This window comes from Pseudochaenichthys georgianus, chromosome 10 (assembly GCF_902827115.2).
Source record: "Pseudochaenichthys georgianus chromosome 10, fPseGeo1.2, whole genome shotgun sequence".
Taxonomy (NCBI): Eukaryota; Metazoa; Chordata; class Actinopteri; order Perciformes; family Channichthyidae; genus Pseudochaenichthys; species Pseudochaenichthys georgianus.
This window is the reverse complement of record NC_047512.1, coordinates 45397672-45416297: the sequence shown is the minus strand read 5'-3', so window position 1 is coordinate 45416297 and position 18626 is coordinate 45397672.

The window sequence follows — 18626 nt, the reverse complement described above, 5'->3', positions numbered from 1 at the left end:
GATATAAAACTTGAAAAACAACACGGGAATAAATGTATTTAAGCAGAGGTGAAATGCAACTTCTCTGCAACAATTTGCACTCCAGTCGTTTCAGCTATGCTGTTCTGGCCCTGGGGCATAGCGTGCTCTCAGTGAAAAATAACCCAAACAGAGAATTCATAGTCTCAACTCAGATATACCAGCAGCCCAATACATCTGCCTTCTGATCCTATCTTTAAGCCCTCTGCTCTGGCTCCCTTGAGCTTAGACAAAAATAAGAAGGAAACAAAATAAAAGTATTTGTAGGACTATTTATATTTTGTTGGTTGAAAATGTTTCGTATCTTGTATTTTGAGGTGATACTGTGACACATAAATAAAAAACAAAACGGTTTTAATTAGGTCAACTAAAATATGCGTCACATGCTGCTGCGGTCCCGCGCGAGCGCCTTTTCTTGGAGGCGAATAACCTGACCCCCGGCTCCATGAGCGAACTATGGATAAATCAAAGAAAAGTACCGGAGGAACACAGGGTTTAATTCTGCGTGGACAGAGTTGTATGCTTTCACAGCAAACGATGCTGGATGTCCGTTTACCGGGATGTCTGATATGTGGAGAGAAGTTGTTAACGGTGCTGCAGCCTTTACGTATCGAGGAACAACACGGAGAGGAAGCCAGCTGACGATCTTCAGTCATAATTCAATGGGGTATGTCAAAGCACGACCAATCATCTGAGCCGGCTAAAGTAACTGGATGGCCTACCTGCCATTAGTCATGTGTGTGTTGGAGGAGGGGCTCTGTAAGAAAGTCTGAAGGAAGAGGCATATTTTTCCCGGTTGTGTAGTTTCAAATTCTAGCGCACTCGAGCTGGTTTCTCCATTCTTACCTACCCTACCTTTAACTATTTTTAGGCTGCAGCTATATGTTTCATTTATTTCAAAGTGGGCCCATTTTAATATTTGTTTCCTTCAAATGTGCAGAGGACTCCCCAAGTGCTGTGTTTAATTTATTTTAAAGTAGGCCTGTGTATTATTTTAAATCTCCTTATAGGAGTTCTTTGTTTCTTATTAGAGGTTAACAGTTTTATATCATGTAATAAATGCAAAATAACTGTAGTTTTTGTCTGATATAACAATAAAAAACTATAAAATATGTGTTGCGGCTCCAGACAAAAAAATGTTTTAGAAAAAGGAGCAAAATGGCTCTTTTGGTCAAAAAGGTTGCCCCTGCCCTAGGGGAATGATCGGAAACATTCCAATACAGGACAAGTCCATCCCCTATCCAATATGATGCTAAATTGCGGGGCACATTTTTTAAAAATCAATCGTGGAGGTCATAAGCTAACAGCGAATACACCATTTTTATGTCGCAAATTATTCCACACTACTCGCATATAGTTTTTCCGATATTCACGAAACGCTGTATACACATTGCTATTATGATTGCACACATATTTCAAATTGATTTTCATTAGCCACGCCCCCCCAAAAGTCGGCCATTTTGAAAAATGTGTGTTTTTCAGCCATTTTAAGGACATTTTAGAAAACTCCTCCTAGGGGAATGATAGGAACAATTCCAATCCAGGACAACTTCAGCCCCCATCCATTATGATGCTAAATTGCGAAGAAAATAGTTGCTGGCTCAATCGGGGAGATCGTAAGCTAACAGTGAATACACCATTTTTGATGATTTACATTACTCCAAACTACTCGCATATAGTTTTTCCGATATTCACGAAACACTGTATGCACATTGCTATTATGATTACACACATATTTCAAATTGCCTTCCATTAGCCCCCCAGAAAGTTGGCCATTTAGAAAAATGTGTGTTTTCCATGCATTTCAAGCACATTTCAAGTTCAGCCCATATCCAATGTGATGAAAAATTGCGAAGAAAATAGTTGCTAGCTCAATCGGGAGGTCGTAGGCTAACTGCGAATACATCATGTCCTTAAAATGCATGGAAAACGCACATCTTTCAAAATGGCCGAGATTCTGGGGGGCGTGGCTAATGGAAGGCAATTTGAAATATGTCCGCAATTCCATGAGGAATGTCTGTGTCAAGATTCGTGAAGTTCGGAGAAACTATTGTGACTACCACACAGGAGAATGTACACTTTTTGACCATTTATATGTCAGATAACCTACCTGTATTATCGTATTATGAATAGTTGGTTGAAAGTTCTGATGTTGAATATTGTAAATAGTGAGATTTTCCAGTTTCATATATTTATATAAATAGTTGGTTGAAAAAAACATTTATAATAAACTGTTGGTTGAAAAATAAAGTTCTAATGCTCAATTTGTATTTGGAAACATCACATGAACCTTGATATGTTCAGCTTTAAAGATAACTATCTCATCACACAGTGCTCTAAGGTGAGCAATTTGCATATATAGCAAGGCCAGATATTGTCCTGAACATTTTGATATGTAACACCTGGGGTGCCATGTTATAAGCAGGGTTCGTACGGGTGCTGGAAATCCTTGAAAATGCTTGAAATTGTACGAGGTGTTTTCAAGGTTTGAAAAGTGCTTGATTTTGGGATAAAGTGCTTGAAATTGTTAATGCTTTACTTCGCTTTTTAGATTAAAAGAAAATAAAGAAGTCGGAGCGCGCTTAAGTGCTTTGCTTTTACATAAAACAGCTCCGCTCCGGCCTTCCCGCGCTGAGCGCGCGACCTGCAAGTGTTTGTGTTACGTGTGACCTGGGCATTCTGATGAGAGTGATGGATGACTGTGTGCCAGGAGGTTGCAGTTTCAACTAGCGTTGGCTAGCAGAAGACAAAGCCATGGCTAAGACGAGGGTCAAGCCCACGAGTAGCCTCCTGCAAAGTTTGCAACATAACGATGCGAGAGTCTGCGCTGACGAGCCACATGAAAGGTACGCCGTAGTAGAGCATTTTAGATTAGGCTAACGTTGCATGTTACATTTGTTTAAGCTAACGTTAGCGAGCTGAATAGCGAACTCGATTGAGGGATAATAATAATTGCAATCATTTCAGAGGAGCGTACCTATGTTATGTGCGTTGCCATCGTGTGGTCTTCAGAGGATGAAGCACTCACGGCATTTCGTGTTATAGTCATGAAATATAATCTATTGATTCGACACAGAGCGATTTTAAAAGCAATGTATTTCTACTGGTAGTATGTTTCATGCCTAAACCAAATGTGACTTGATCTATCGAAATCAGTCACATTGACCCGAAGACACATCTTCGTTTGTATTACTGGTCTGGGGGAAGCTCGCGAGTGTGTGTGTGTGTATTGCGTTTGTGTACCGGAGAAACACTCACAAGAAACACTGGCTGTTATGCTTGCTGTGACGTCAAGTTACTCCGTTCTCCGCTTGTAATTATGCCTTTACAAGCTTCAAAGTTGTATTTATCATCTGAATTTGCCGAAACAAGTTTAATATTCTTTTGATCGCACAGGGATGAAACGTATACCAATAGAATCTGTGGACTCTCAGCTTTTCATATGATATACAGGGCTCGACATTATAAATGGCCCGCTGTCCCGGAAGCACTATTTAGACACCCCGGCCAGCATAACGTAATTTCAACTTGCCCGCTCGGGCCACTACAAATATTGCTTTAAAAAAAAAATTGTCCTTTGGTATTGGTATTTTGACTAGCCATTTTGTTAAATTGTTTCATTTATAAACGCTACAACATAGCGTTTCGTGAGGTGGTTGTCGTTGTTGGGTGAAAAGCAGCGCGAGCAGTCTCCCGTGAGCAGGAGCGCGCTCCTTCACTACAGACTGTCGCTATCAATATATCTATCTCTCTATAACAACCGCAGTAGACAAAGGGTGTTGCTATAGCAACATGTCATGTTTATGATTACACGCAAAATCAATAGCGCGAAAAGGGGTGGGGTCAATATGACCCGCTGGCGGAAATAGGTATAAATGGCAATTTCTTCAATCTATGGAGAAACTGCATTGCTTTTATCGAAGGAACCGGACGTGGTAAAAATGCTAACTTACTTCCGGGTTTTAGGACGCGTCACTGCGGTTCTCTATTGACAATTTTTAACAACATAGGGTGCTACATAACACACTTTCAGGAAAAGTCACGAACTGGGAGACTTTAATATTTTATTGAAAAAATGTTATACAATAAAAAAAAAAGGCTGTGGGTCAAATTGACCCGATGGCGGTTCTAGTGTTAATCCCATGTAATTGTAGAATGAATAGTCTTCCTTTGAAGATGTATAAGTCAGCCGTCTTGAGTAGTCAAAATTATCTACAAATCATTGTACACATTTCTAAATATTAGTTACCTTGAAGTACTCAGATCTTGTACTTGAGTAAAAGTAGAAGTACCAGAGTGTCAGAATACTCTGTCACAGTAAAAGTCCTGCATTCAAAATGTTCCTCAAGTGAAAGTAGAAAAGTATTCTCATCTAAATATCGTGAAAGACTGTGAAAGTAGTCGTTGTGCAGATTGGTCCATTTCAGAATAATATATATGATATGTTTTATAAAGATTGATCATGAAAGTGTTCTCAAAGCTGGTGAAGGTGCAGCTAGTCTGAAGTACTTTGTATACTGCAGGGTAGCTGGTGAAGGTGCAGCTAGTCTGAAGTACTTTGTAGACTGCAGGGTAGCTGGTGGAGGTGCAGCTAGTCTGAAGTACTTTGTAGACTGCAGGGTAGCTGGTGAAGGTGCAGCTAGTCTGAAGTACTTTGTAGACTGCAGGGTAGCTGGTGGAGGTGCAGCTAGTCTGAGGTACTTTGTAGACTGCAGGGTAGCTGGTGGATTTACTCCAGGTGGAACTAAAGTCTGATTCAACACTTGATTAGATTTCACATCATTCATCCACATCTGTAAAGTAACTAAAGGTATTAAATACATGGAGTGGAGGAAAAGTACACCATGTACCTCTGACTTATGTTTACTGCCAACCTAAAAGTACCTCAAAAATATTAATCAATGTATTGAAAGTTTATCTGGCTGATTGTTTGATATTGGCTCAGCCAGGTTATATGGGAGGCCCAGTCTACGTACAGATCACTCATTTTGAAAATGTAAACATAGTTTTATTTTCTTTAATTTGTCATCCTCGTGTAGAATGCTATTATGAAACACACATTTGGTTGTTTATACCATAAAGAACATCTGATTTAATGTGAGGTAGGGAAATAATCATTTGAGTATAAGTACGTGTATATAAATATCAGCTGTAAGATGCTTGAAAAGTGCTTGAATTTGACTTTGGAAAAGGTGTAAGAACCCTGATTAGAGTTAAAATATTTTTGCTTTAATTTGACAGTTTAAGTTTGGCTGCTATTAATCCAACCGTTTTCTTCTAACAACTTTACTTTACAGCGAGTCCTTATGTGTCCCCACAGCCTCCCTTTGCTTTATGGACTGCGTGTTCCGTGTAAACGTGTCCTCTTGTGGAGTTCATCTCACATAAAGTCTCCTCCGGTGTCTGTTTCTCTCACTCAGACGTTGTTATGCTGGATTCGTTATTCTCGCGTCCAGGTAAGAAGCTTAAAAAGGAGACTAAATGGAGTCTCTGAGAAGGTTCAAAATTGGTACTTTAATTAATAAAAAGCGCGGTAATGTTACAAGCAGGATATTGTTCAGTCAGGAGAGAAAGTCTGCAGCATTCCTCTCCCAGGTGCTGGCCGTGCAGAAGAGACCTTCCAAGCATTCGTCTCTCCCGCTTGCTGGCTGTTCGCTCCTCCTCTCTGGGAGCTGTAGTGACGCAGGGGACTTCCCCCCCTCGTTCTCTTGTGTCCGATATCGCGTTAAACAGAGGATTTCGACATTTTACATTCATTGCTTACTTCCACATGCCTTTTCTCCTCCTTATCTCTTTCATAACTTTATATGTTAACGGCGTCAATAGCCACTTTAATGATACTAATGGGCAGTAGTCCCGGATGTCGTCATGACGGATTTTCAGAATAAAAGCTTGGTATTGGGAACTTCCGGGTTTTTCCAGAATAAAATAGCATTTAAACTGACGGTATGTTTAAGGTACATTATGCCATAAAACATTGATTTTAATTTCTAACAACGTCCAGAGGATCATCACAGTAGTAATACTCTGCCGTCTCCACTGCAGACAGCACTCACTGTAACTGTTCTCCGAGGCCTTCACTTCAAACGGTGCAGCTCTGCCCTCTAATCCTTTCCATCTACAACTAAACTAAACTCCAGCGATCACTGCTGAAATATTTGTATCATCCACAATGTCAATTATAGTGTCCGTCCAAAAAACATGTTGTACTTATAGTGAAAACTAACCTTGGATGATGGGTAAGTAGACTAAAAGCTTTAGGAATCCAAAGTACAACATCTAATAAGTACCCTGTATCAAGATTGATGCAAAACAAGTTACCTTTGACCTTTTTAGAGAGATTTAGCATTTTTAGGGTCATTTGGGTGGATTTTCCTTACCTCTGGCCCCCTTGCTCGATTTTGCTGATTGACTTCTCTTTCTAACCGCCAGAGCCAATGGAATCGAGGGAAAGTTCCACATACACACACAGGTTACCAAATAAGGAGTGAGAGAGACGCATAGAAAAACCGGAAGCTGCGCTAACCTCTGGCGGCTACCATTAGCAGCTAATTTTTCTTCTCCGATGTTTGCATAAAAATGAATTATGGATTATCAATAATTTTTTCAAAGTAACAGACACATTGCTATAACCTATGGATTAACCTTCAGCCGCGGTTTTTCTTGTTTTAATGCCGTTGAACACGACTTTTGATCAGAGCAACAGCTAAGGTCAGCTAATATCTCCTGTCTTGCTACCTAACCGCGGGGCAACATTTGCTTAACAGGTTAATTAAGGCGAGACACCCCAGGTGAATGGGGCACTTTTTTAACTTAAATATATCAGCTAGACATTTCTCCAGTTCATTACTTACAATAAGGCAATTGTTTTTTGTATTACGAGTTTTCTGAAATAGCATGTTTAAATATGCAAATTATCCATTATCTCATTAAATATGCACATATTTTAATACATTTCAGGAATCGAAATCTGAACTTTGGATAAAGCCAGATTCAAAATGCTTGTTTAATTTCTTAGTCATATTAGTATCTAAGGCTTTTACAGAAGGGATTTTGGATATCTCTTTGTATCACTCCATAAATCAGAAAATACTGTCAACAGCCCTAAAATATCAATTTTCGCCATGTTTTTAGGTATACAATGTTGTATAATTCAGGCTATGAATGATATATGAACAAACCCTTCTGTAGAAGCCTTCATAATATTGATAGGAATATAACTGGAAGGTTTGGTGTCTCTACGTGCTACTGAAGTTGAAATGTCGAACTCAGAGTAGGAGAAAAAACTCATTTTGAGAAAACGACCTTTACAGATTGCAGTGAGGCGCTAGCTGAACCCTCCTGTTCTCTGGATGACAGCTTGCGCAAATCATTGTACACATTTGTAAATATTATTTTCCACTTGTCACCATTGTGAGTCTATTTTTATGCAGCTCTGGCTGATTGTTTTATATTGGCTCAGACAGGTTATATGGGAGGCCCAGTCTACGTACAGATCACTCCTTTTGAAATATTAAACTTAGTTTTCTTTTCTTTAATTTGCCATCCTCGTGTAGAATGCTATCACGAAACACACGTGGTTGTTTATGGCATAGAGAACATCTGATTTAATGTGAGGTAGGGAAATAATCATTTGAGTATAAGTACGTGTATATAAATAATAATTTACAACAGCTGTAAGATGCTTGAAAATGTGTAAGAACCCTGTATAAGAGAAGTACATTTAAAAGGTGATTTAAGGGAACATCTAAAAATCCAGAAAACACCCGTAGACTCCAGAGGGTTAAAGAGTCTTCAATTCTGTTTCATTTTTTAAAGTTGAGTTTTAAATAGAAATGCTTTGTTACTGACAGATTCACGAAGCCTTTTCATGCCAACAGTTTTCCCTACAATACCTAACTTCTGACTTCTTTTCCTCACTGCATTTACATTATCCTCCTTTATAAAAGACATGTGCACACTTTTATAATGTATATAGTATCCTATGTTTATTTATATTTATTATAGATTATATTATTCTAACTACTAGATGATAATAGATGCCCTGTATACTTTACACTGTGTATTATTTCATCTTTTCATTATATTATTTACTCTTTTGAGTAAAAATAATATATGTTCTACTGTTGATGTGTCTATTAACTGTTAATGCTTATGTTTATAGTTTATTGTACTATTGGACAGGCAACCAAATGCAGAAGGATACACACTGCCACACCTGAGAGCAGTGACAGCAGCTGTGACTCAGAAAATGAATAGAAAGCAAAAAGCTTTCTGGGACACTACCATGAATACCACCATGTGTTCATTGAAAACATGTGTACTGTATATTCAGTGTAGGTTACGTTCTCCCTTTTCTAGTTCTGGTTCTGTGAATGATTATGTTTAATTAATAACTAAGAAGAGAGTATGTGAAATAAATGTTTTGCCACCAGAAATGTTGTTTATTTCATGATCAAAATAGGATATTTTTCACAAAAAGAAAGACATTGATTTGACATTAAGTTGAACTTAATTGCTTTTCTATCTGAGCGACAACAAAGCAGCACCTTTTTACGCAGCGGTCCAGACATAGACATCAAACGGCGACACATATTCAGTGTGCAGTTCCTCTGGCATCAGGGCCGGGATATCTAGATACTCTCCAAGGTCTGACATCATGAAGTGTGCTACTTTTAAAGCAAGCAACGATGTTTTCAAAAAGCTCCGCCTTCCTGCCGTTGCTGCGTATTTCAAACGGTAACAACGGACTATTTTTCTTAGCGGATGTATGTCAATTTAAATCAATAACAGCATTTCAATTAATGTTTAAAGCCATTAAAAAGAAAAGGGAAATGTGATGTGTTGTGCTCTCAGTATAATAGAATAGTTTAATGTCATTATACAATGAGATAATAATAAATGCGTCTCCCTTTCAAGGGTGCCAACAAAATACACGCAGCATACATACTTAGGAATAAAGTGCAGTAATTATTTCCAGGAGTATAAAAATAAAGTCTGTAATGTAATAAATAATAATAGTGTGTATTTATAATAATAGTAATGATATGTATGTATATGTACAGAGTCACATTGATTCACATGTCAGGTGTTAAGAGCAATGATGGCTCTTGGGAAACAACTGTCTTTGAGTCGGCTTGTTTTGGATGTGATTCACCTGTAGCGCCTGCCGGAGGGCAGCAGGTTGAACCGGTGAAAGCCGGGGTGTGAGCTGTCCTTGATAATGTCGTTGGCTCTACTGAGGCAGCGGGAGGTGTAGATGTCCATCAGGGAGGGGAGAGGGCAGCCGATGATCCTCTGTGCTGCTTTTACGACTGCTTGGTGGCACAATGCGGACATGGCAGCCGTCGATTGCTCCAGCAGCTTTTCTGAAGGCTCTGTGTCTGGCCAGCCCTGCGAACCCACGCGACACAGCCTCCAGGTCTTCTGCCGTCCTGGGGAGGTGGATGACCTGGTGGCAAATGGCCAGCACCTCCTCAGTCACTCTGTGGACAATCCGATGTACCGTGGATCTAGGCATCCCAAAAACTCTGGAGACCACCCTGCATGATGCCCCACTTGCCAGCCAGAACAGGAACACCAGGGTCTCCATTGTGGCCCCCCATCCATGTCTCCTGTCCTGACCCAGGAGTTCCAGCAGCACCTTCAGGGACTCCCTGCTCAGCCTGAAATCAGGGCGTGTGTCCTGGTCATTACAAAACCTGTCCAGGACAGGGACGCTTAGGTTGACCCTGCAATACAGGGGCCTTGGCTGGTAGAGGCAAAGGGTTACATAAGTGAACAGCATTTTTGTTCTATATTTATACATATATATTGACATGTTTATATTTATATATATATATATATATATATATATATATATGTGTGTATATATATATATATATATATATATATACACATATATATATATATATATATATACACATATATATATATATACACATATATATATATATATATATACATATATATATATATATATACATATACATATATATATATATATATATATATATATATATATATACTCAAGCTATACTCAACCTGAAATAAAATGTGTATCAGTATTATGCTAATAACATTACTGTTAAATTTACAGTAATTTACTGCTAAAAATACAGTACATATATATTTTATATAAGTATCAGTACCTGGACATGGTCTTCCATTAATCTGAAATAGATGGTGCGTCTGGTGTGACCTTGGGAAATTGATTTCAACATATTGAACATCACCAAAAGAAGCACTATCTCTGACTCCATATTGAACCGTTTGAAAACATTTTGCCTAATGTCAGAAATTATTACCGGCACTTCTGACTGCAGCTGGTTGCTAGGCGACGGGGACGGCAAAAGGTAAGGATAACTGCCGGTGACGTACCAGGAAATGCTCCGTAGACCGTCTCACGTCGGTTGGGTCCTCCGCAGAACTCAAAGGCTGGGTCCTCAGGAGGATGCAGCCGCTGAATTGGGACACAGCTATAATGTCGTCCTCCAAACAGGAACTCTTTCCCTTCTGGATGTGTTCAGTCAGAAGCTCCTGGGAAACAAAACAAGGCACATTAACACTTTCCAATAGTAATCATTCACAAACGACATAGCATTGCTTTTTTGTTTACTACCAGAATAATTTAAAGATTTTCCAACTAAATTCTATTGAGTACCTTTTGAGCGGTGGCTTGGTTCACTTCAGACTGCAGTTTCACTCGTCCACTCCTCCTGACGCTTGGGTTTCTGTCAGCCAGCCAACTTCTGCCTTAAAGATGTCAAGCTGTGAACACACGGCTCTCACATGCAAACATATGAATAGAACCATTCGCTATCTGCTTTCAAGCAAATAAGAACTTCCTGACTGATGTTTTGGAAGTTCATTAGGCGCGTTCACACCGCAGTACTTTTCCCACTTTAGTTCCGAAATGTTGCTTTAGAGCCGGAACTAAAATTAGTTCATGAGAACCTTTTCACCGAGTCATGTCGTTACTTTTTTGAGAATGTGGCCATGTAATAAGCGGGATAATGTGCGGCGACTTCATGCTACGCGTCGGGCTCCTGATCTGCCTTTCGGTGTTCTTTTCGCCATAATGACCGCCTCACTGCACATTACCCCTTACATAAATACTTTTGTCATTTAAATGTTTTACTTAAGAGTTGGCCCTCTCCCCGGAGTGTCTCCGCCTCGCTGTCCTGCAGTTGCGGTATTTTTGAAGGCCTAAAAAAACACACAACACATTAAACAATAAATAAAGAACACAATACATTAACACTTCAAGTTAACTAATGCAAAGTCGCAGGTCTAAGCTGTAACTTGCCAATACCCTTTTAACAAGTCGATCTTGGTAACAAACGAGGCATTTCCAACCTGGTCCATACAATCTTCCATTCTGGGCAAAGGATAGCTTTGTCACGTTGTTAGCTTTGTCAGCAATCCCGTTCATAAGCATATAATCAACCTCCTTTTTAAATCGACGGCGTTCGTCAGGGTTCACACGATATGCGTGTTGTTTAATCGGCGGTGAGTCACCTACATCAATGTCATGTTCCAAAATCGTCGTACAGGAAGGTACGTCAGAAAACAGTTGCTTGTTGGCCAAGATCAGTTCACCTACGTTCACCCCCCCAGCCAATCGGTCTTTTGACGTAGTAGGGTCCTAATCCTAGGCTAGCCAGGCTGCCTGTCAAGTGTAGGCTGTACTCACAGTACTGTTAGTCTATCATGTCTATATGATGACTGTAGTGTACACATTTGACACTGTGTACCGGATTATCGGATGACGAGGCCTCCGGTCGCCTAATCGACAGGCAATAAATGGCGTAATGGTACAGGCTAATGATGCATTAAATCAGCCAGAAAACATAATACAATACTCACTTCTTATGTATTCCACTTTCAATTTGAGCTCGAGACAGAGGAATCTCGAAACAATCGTCAGTAAAATGACGGGAGCACACGACTGCCGAAGTACTCGTCAGCTTCGGCTCCGTGAAGTTTGCCCGTGTTATCTGAACACATTTCACCCACTGACCCCGCATGCGTCGAAGCGCCATTCTCTGCATTTGCTGTCGCACTACAGCCATACAAAACACATCTATTCACCATAATGAAGGTCGGCTATTCACATGAAAATTCTATTGAATGTCCGCCATTGTTTGTGCCCGTCTTCCTTTGTTTTCGTCATCACCCGACGATTCCCGAAGTATTTCGTTTCATTGAGAGGGCGTGGTCGGGAGCAGTAAAATTGAAAATAAAATGAAACTCGGCGCATGAAGTGACATTTTTTTTTTTAAATAAAAATACATAAGTTCAACTCAAAATTCGCGGATTTCCACTATCCCTTTAAGGAGGCTTTCAGGGTTAACAGCTTAAACATGACAAAAACGCCAAACATTATGTAATTCATGCTAATTATACATAACTAAGCGTAAGTGGAGGCTGCGACGCTAAAGTAAAGAAGAGCACCTTACCCTTAGATGAGAGAACTAACGTTCAAACGCCACTTGTAAAATACATTCTTTCGCCCAAAACTTCTAAAATAAATCCGCCTGCATATAGACTCAAGACTCAACTCAAGGAACTATTGGATTTTCATTAATAAATTGCTTTGAAAATAATAATTATTAACGTTAGTATTTATTTGTTATGCTCACGGCCGGTAAAGGCCTATAGATTTGAACAGCAGTTTAAAAAAAACGTTTTTGATTGGCTGTTTGAAATAAATAGCTTTTTTGAATACTTGTGTCTGGTTGGCTGTTGTGCTCGATTTGAAAAATGATACAGTATTTATACAGGATTTGCATCTTCTGCCTCTTATTCGCCAAGAACAAAAAAGCGACGGAGCCAAAAATGGATTCCAATGGTAAATGGACAAACTTAGATTAATGTTACTTGTTATTCTGCTTGTTTTAGGGGTGCCTGTTGGAATATGATTGCATGTTTTTGACTAATGGTTGATTAAATTATCGTTTTAGATCAAGAAATAGTGCATTACACTGCAGCAGGAACGACCTTCGCTGTGAGGAAAGGTAGGCTGCCTTAATATTGTTTGCAATACAATTTGAATTACAAATGTATTATTTTCCCAGTGCTTTTTTTATGTTTCGTGCACATTTTCCGTCAGCCGGTAATTACTCAAAATAATTTACATGCGGCTCCGCGGCTGTGACGGACTGCGGAGCTGAGCAAAACACACACTTTAAGTTATTCCATCTACCTCTGGGACAAGCTAAACTAGTTATAATTATGTTTATTCTTCACTGTCGGCTCACTCATTACTGGATCAGCGAGCTGCATGAGATACTGACGGGCAGTCGGGAGAGAGAGAGGATAACACAGGCTCCGTTTATTATCCAAAGTTACTGTACACTTTTGAATAATGTAGCATAATTTGTTTAATATAGAGTCTTATCAATTTGTTTTAAGTCGATGTTGACCGGCTCCAAAACAATTCTAACGGAAGCTCTGGTTTCGTGTGTACACTATTTAGTAACGGTTGTTCTGTGTTGGTCGGGCTCCCAGTGTACCTGCTCACAGCCTCCATGTGCCGGGGTGTTCAGGAGCACATGCCAAACCTGACGGCGGCACACGTCCACCCCGGCACTTTCCTCCGGCGGAGCCTGGAGCAGCACGCATGGAGGTTCGACCGGGTGACCGGGGCGGCTCTGGTGGTCGTGCACATCGGGACAAATGATGTGGGCTCCGGACTGTCCCCAGCAGCCATCGTGGGACAGATGGAGGCCCTCCGGATCCAGCACGGCCATGCAGAGCCTCTCGATGTGGCCGTCTCCTCCATCCTCCCCCGGCCGGTGGACAATGACTGCACGATGGGTACGGTGCGGGAGACGAACCGCAGGTTCAGAGATTTGTGTCAGAGGAAGAAGGACACACTTTACCTCCCTACGGAGAAACAGTTTGTCGGCCACAGAAACATTTTGAACACCTGTTTCTCCAGGGATGGCCTCCAGTTGAATGTGAAGGGGAAAGCAATTATCTTCGGCATTTTTGTAAACATGCCAAAGTTACAATGTCTTTCTCACACCGTGGTACTGTTAATGATTTTGTTTTGTTAATTATTTGATTTTTTTAAATGTTAATAAAAATGTGTTCCTAGTATTATATTGTGCTTTCTATTAACTGGGTCAATTTGGAAGAGTTTTAGACATTAATTTGTTACACACACTGTACAACACACACCTATGCATGGTCCTTATCAGTAACTTTAGACATCGTAACACCATTTTAAACGAGATTTTATTTTAGATTATACATTTGACTGATACCAACTCTATAATATTTACATTGTTCATTAAAGAAAATAATATTTTTAACCAGAGACACAATAAAACACCAGTAACACAAAGAACACTAAAGATTGTTTTATTCAATATGAATTACTTATTTGAGATAGAAAATGGTGTATTTAGTACAAAACCAAAGTTATCACTGACATTAAGTCAAATAACTTTAACAACAGTTCAAAACACATTTGAACTACTCAGGAAACCACTCAAATGTCCATTAAAGTACATTCTCAAGCTCCATTGGCTGCTACTACTACTATGTTGCTGGACTAAAGGGGGAAACTTAACTTGGAACTGTCCTCTTTATGTCTGAACCACAGGGGCTTAGTTGTTATCCAGCTGCCCCATGATGAACTCCCAGAGTTCCTGTTCAATCTGAACTGATCGCTTGTTTACTGCCAACGGCTCTGGGATTAGGCACATGATCTGATCATCCCCATACCAGTTCACATCTTCTCTGGGGCTTGGCCAGCAGCATCTATTGATGCCGTTCCGGTGCATGCACTTTACTTTAACATTGTGCTCCTCCACCTCCAGGATTATGCCTGGGTAGGGTGTGTCATCATATCGCACAACACACCACTGCCCACTGTGGTGGTGTTTGATGACGTCTGACATCCAGAGCTTTCTCTGCGTGTTCCGTTGCCACTAGGGAAACCTGCTAAGGACCTGATGCATCTTCATGGTGCCTTTAACTGTGAAGAGAGGCACTTGGTGTAGACTTTCATCCTTCTTCTCAACTTCCTCCTCACTCACATAAAAGAGCTTCACCTTGCTCGATTCCTTCAGCTGCTGATAGAAGCTCTTTGCTTCAGGTATGTCCGTACCCTGGCGAACCAAGGTGTCAGCTGTTCTCCTCAGTGCACCCCCCACCCCATCTGGTGCACCCTTCCCATGACTTGACTCGAAGAAGTTCCATGTGATCTTTGAGAACCCCATCTGGTGTGGTGCAGTGGAGCCCATCCAGCTGGTGGGTCAGGCCTTCTGCTGGGGGAGATAGTGCAGAAGGGCATGGTTGGCAGGTCCTTCAGATATAGGACTCCGGTGTGGAGGCTCACCTGTTGATGCGATCCCCCAAAGTGGACTGACTGGATCTCGTTTGAATATGTACCTGTGTAATTCTCACTAAAATCAATATGGATGAGGCAGTCCTTATCAGTCAGGTTCTCTCTGAGATTTCTGTAGGCGTTGTATTGCCATCGGATATTGAATATATGTCTCCGAAACTTGAAGAGCCTGTCCTGGAATTGTGCCACAAGTTCATCCTCTTGTATTGGGACATCTCTCTTCACAGTGATTGTGCTCATCCTCGTCTCTTCACCTGGTTTGGAGTAGTCCACCTTCTCCTGGCACCACTGTGTCAGAGTTACCACCGTATTTGTTGATTTGGTGAGAGGATAGGTAGTTTGTTTGCAATCCACACATTCACCATAGACACATAACTCGGAGGTGTTGCAAACCGTGCTGTCTGACATTTCCACAGGGTTTCTGGAGTCTGAGATGCCAAGTCTGTACAGTTTATCAGCCATGAACTGTAAGTTCTCATGGGTTTTACACTGGCATGTCTCCCTGTCTTTCTCATTGGGTGTAACCACCCAAAATGGTCTCTGTCGGCAGAAGAAATATGTTGGAGCTCTGCTACACATGTCTTATGGAGGTTAAGCAGGGAATCACAAAGTAGCTAAGAACAGAGCTACGTTCAGGGGCGGACTGGGGGGAAAAGTGGCCCGGGGATTTATTGACAGACAGGCCCACTTAATGGGCGGCATGTATCGGCCGGCCGGCGACGAAGGTATGTCACTTAACAAAAAACCCTGCCTTTAATGTTATTTTGGACCATTATTCATATAGTCATCACATTACCTGAGCAGCCCTTGAGTTGCCTAGAGCAAAATAGTTACAGCATATATTTAGTGATTTTAATGATTTAACAGATCATTGATGCAATAACATTTTGACCCAATTTGCCTGACTTGAATAAAACATGGGCGTAGGAAGCATCCTCAATGTGGGAGATGAGACCATTTAACAGCGGGTGTGGGCAGGTGGTGGTCCTCACCTCCTCTAGGGGGTGCCGGGGGCAAGCTCCCCGGCAAGATTTTTTTTTAAATGTTGAAGTTAAATGCATCAATCTGGTCCATTTTGAGAGCAACATTAGGGAAATCTATGGCAGTCTGTAGACCAGATCTACATTTGGAGTGTGGACTTCTACTTGGAGAGGTCCCAGTTCACCTCCTGCCCTGCCGTGGTGCCCTTGAGCAAGGCACCGGACATCCCCCTTCCCCCCTCACTCCCATTGCTCCCCGGGCGCTGTACAATAACTGCCCACTGCTCCTAGTACTAGACTCTACGTTCAACACGACCAATCTAATACACCACCTGAGAAACAAACAACAACACGGCGAGTACACAGCGGCCACACAGGTAACGGCACTGAAGCAACCGACACTTTCAAAGACTTTCAAAAGGAAAGAGAAACTGCCCCAGAACAGAGAAAAGGCCAAACAATAACAGCCAAGATAGCTGAATTCATCGCGTTGGATGACCAGCCGTTACCTTTTTTTCTCTTAATGCATTGCATAAAGATCGGAAAAAATCGGTATCGGCAGATTGTCAAAATCAAATGATCGGAATCGGATCGGGAGCAAAAAAAGGTGATCGGGACATCGCTAGTTCATAGTTTTATACTATGGGACACTTCTAGATTTGTGTGTTCACATTCGTGGTTGGGGTAGACGCAACACGGAACAAATAGACAGGAATCCATTTGAGATTACAGGACTTACTCTGAACAGAACAGTGGATAGTTATAACCGCAGTGCTTCTTGTGATGGGAGTGCAGCTTCGTCTACGGCAGACGCCGACAACTGCGCCGAGCACTTGCAGGCAGCAGACAGCAGACAGCGGGACATTGTACGAGAAGTCAGCACGGATAGTGCGCAACATGATTGCAGCGTCCAGGCAGCTCCCGTTCGAGCATAGCCTTGAGTTGCACATAGCTCCAATGATCCATCTCACACACACACACACACACACACACACACACACACACACACACACACACACACACACACACACACACACACACACACACACACACACACACACACACACACACACACACACACACACACACACACACACTTTGTATTGTATTATTGTATGAGAGAGGTTCCAGGTTGTTGTGTTTAATATTCATGAGAATATTTGTCATTGTTCAAATGATAATAAACATTAGCATAAAGCATATTTGTCCTCTCATCTGTTGATAAGAGTATTACAAACTTGAAAAATATTCCTCTAAGGTTCATTTAGAACAGATCAAAAATGTGCGATTAACTATTTTAATCGACTGACAGCCCTAGTTAACATCCATTACAACACATTTGGTGGACAACTACGTGTTTTTCTTCCAGTTTATTCGATGGCTTTGTTACCAATGTTTTTCATGAACCCATAAACTGTGATCTAATGAGGGAAATAGTTCTCTTCTCCTCGTCCTGCTTGCAGCGATGCTACACTCGGTGTGTACTGAAGCATTTAGTGAGGGGGGGTGTTTCTCATTATGTCACAGGCAGTACAGCTTCAAACACGAGCCTCCACTGAGGATCACTGTGAGGTTGAGACATAGCCTGAAGGATTGTCGTCTTTAATGTACCAAACGTGTTCATTTATTTACACGATGTTAATCTTAATTAGTGGAATATTATCAGATGCTATTTAAATGCTTTTGCTGCCAGCACACATTAGCAGCTGCTGTTCTGTCTGTGTATGGTTTCCACGAGACCATTTGACCCTTAAAAATAGTCCCTCATTAAGCACCGAAAATAAAGTGAATAATAACGTTGTTTTTATCCACTCAATGTTGACTAAAATCTGTATATGCCTAATACGCTGCCACCTTAAAACATCCCATGTGCATATTGAATTGTCCGCCTTGCAGAACCTCCTGAATAGCTACTAATTAGCCGGACGTGTTAAAACCATCAAACTGCTTAGCGTCCAAACCCATGCACCTGTACCATCTGTGTGGGCCTCCCCAGACAATACAAGCAGCAGTGATGTGTTTCAGTGTGGGCATATTTTTGATGTTTTTAAAGGTGTCCGAGTCCTTATCCCTCCCTGAGGTATTTTACTGTTGTTTCTGTCTGCTAATTGGCTTGATTATAAGCAGTCCCTTAACTGCTCGTTCTAAATGGCTTGCTCGGTTTACATGTTAAGCATTTCTTGAGCTTCTGTCTGACTACACCAGCTCAAATAGCATCCTTCACTCAGTTAATTACAGTATCTTTCATATAGTTGCAGTGCAGCTGT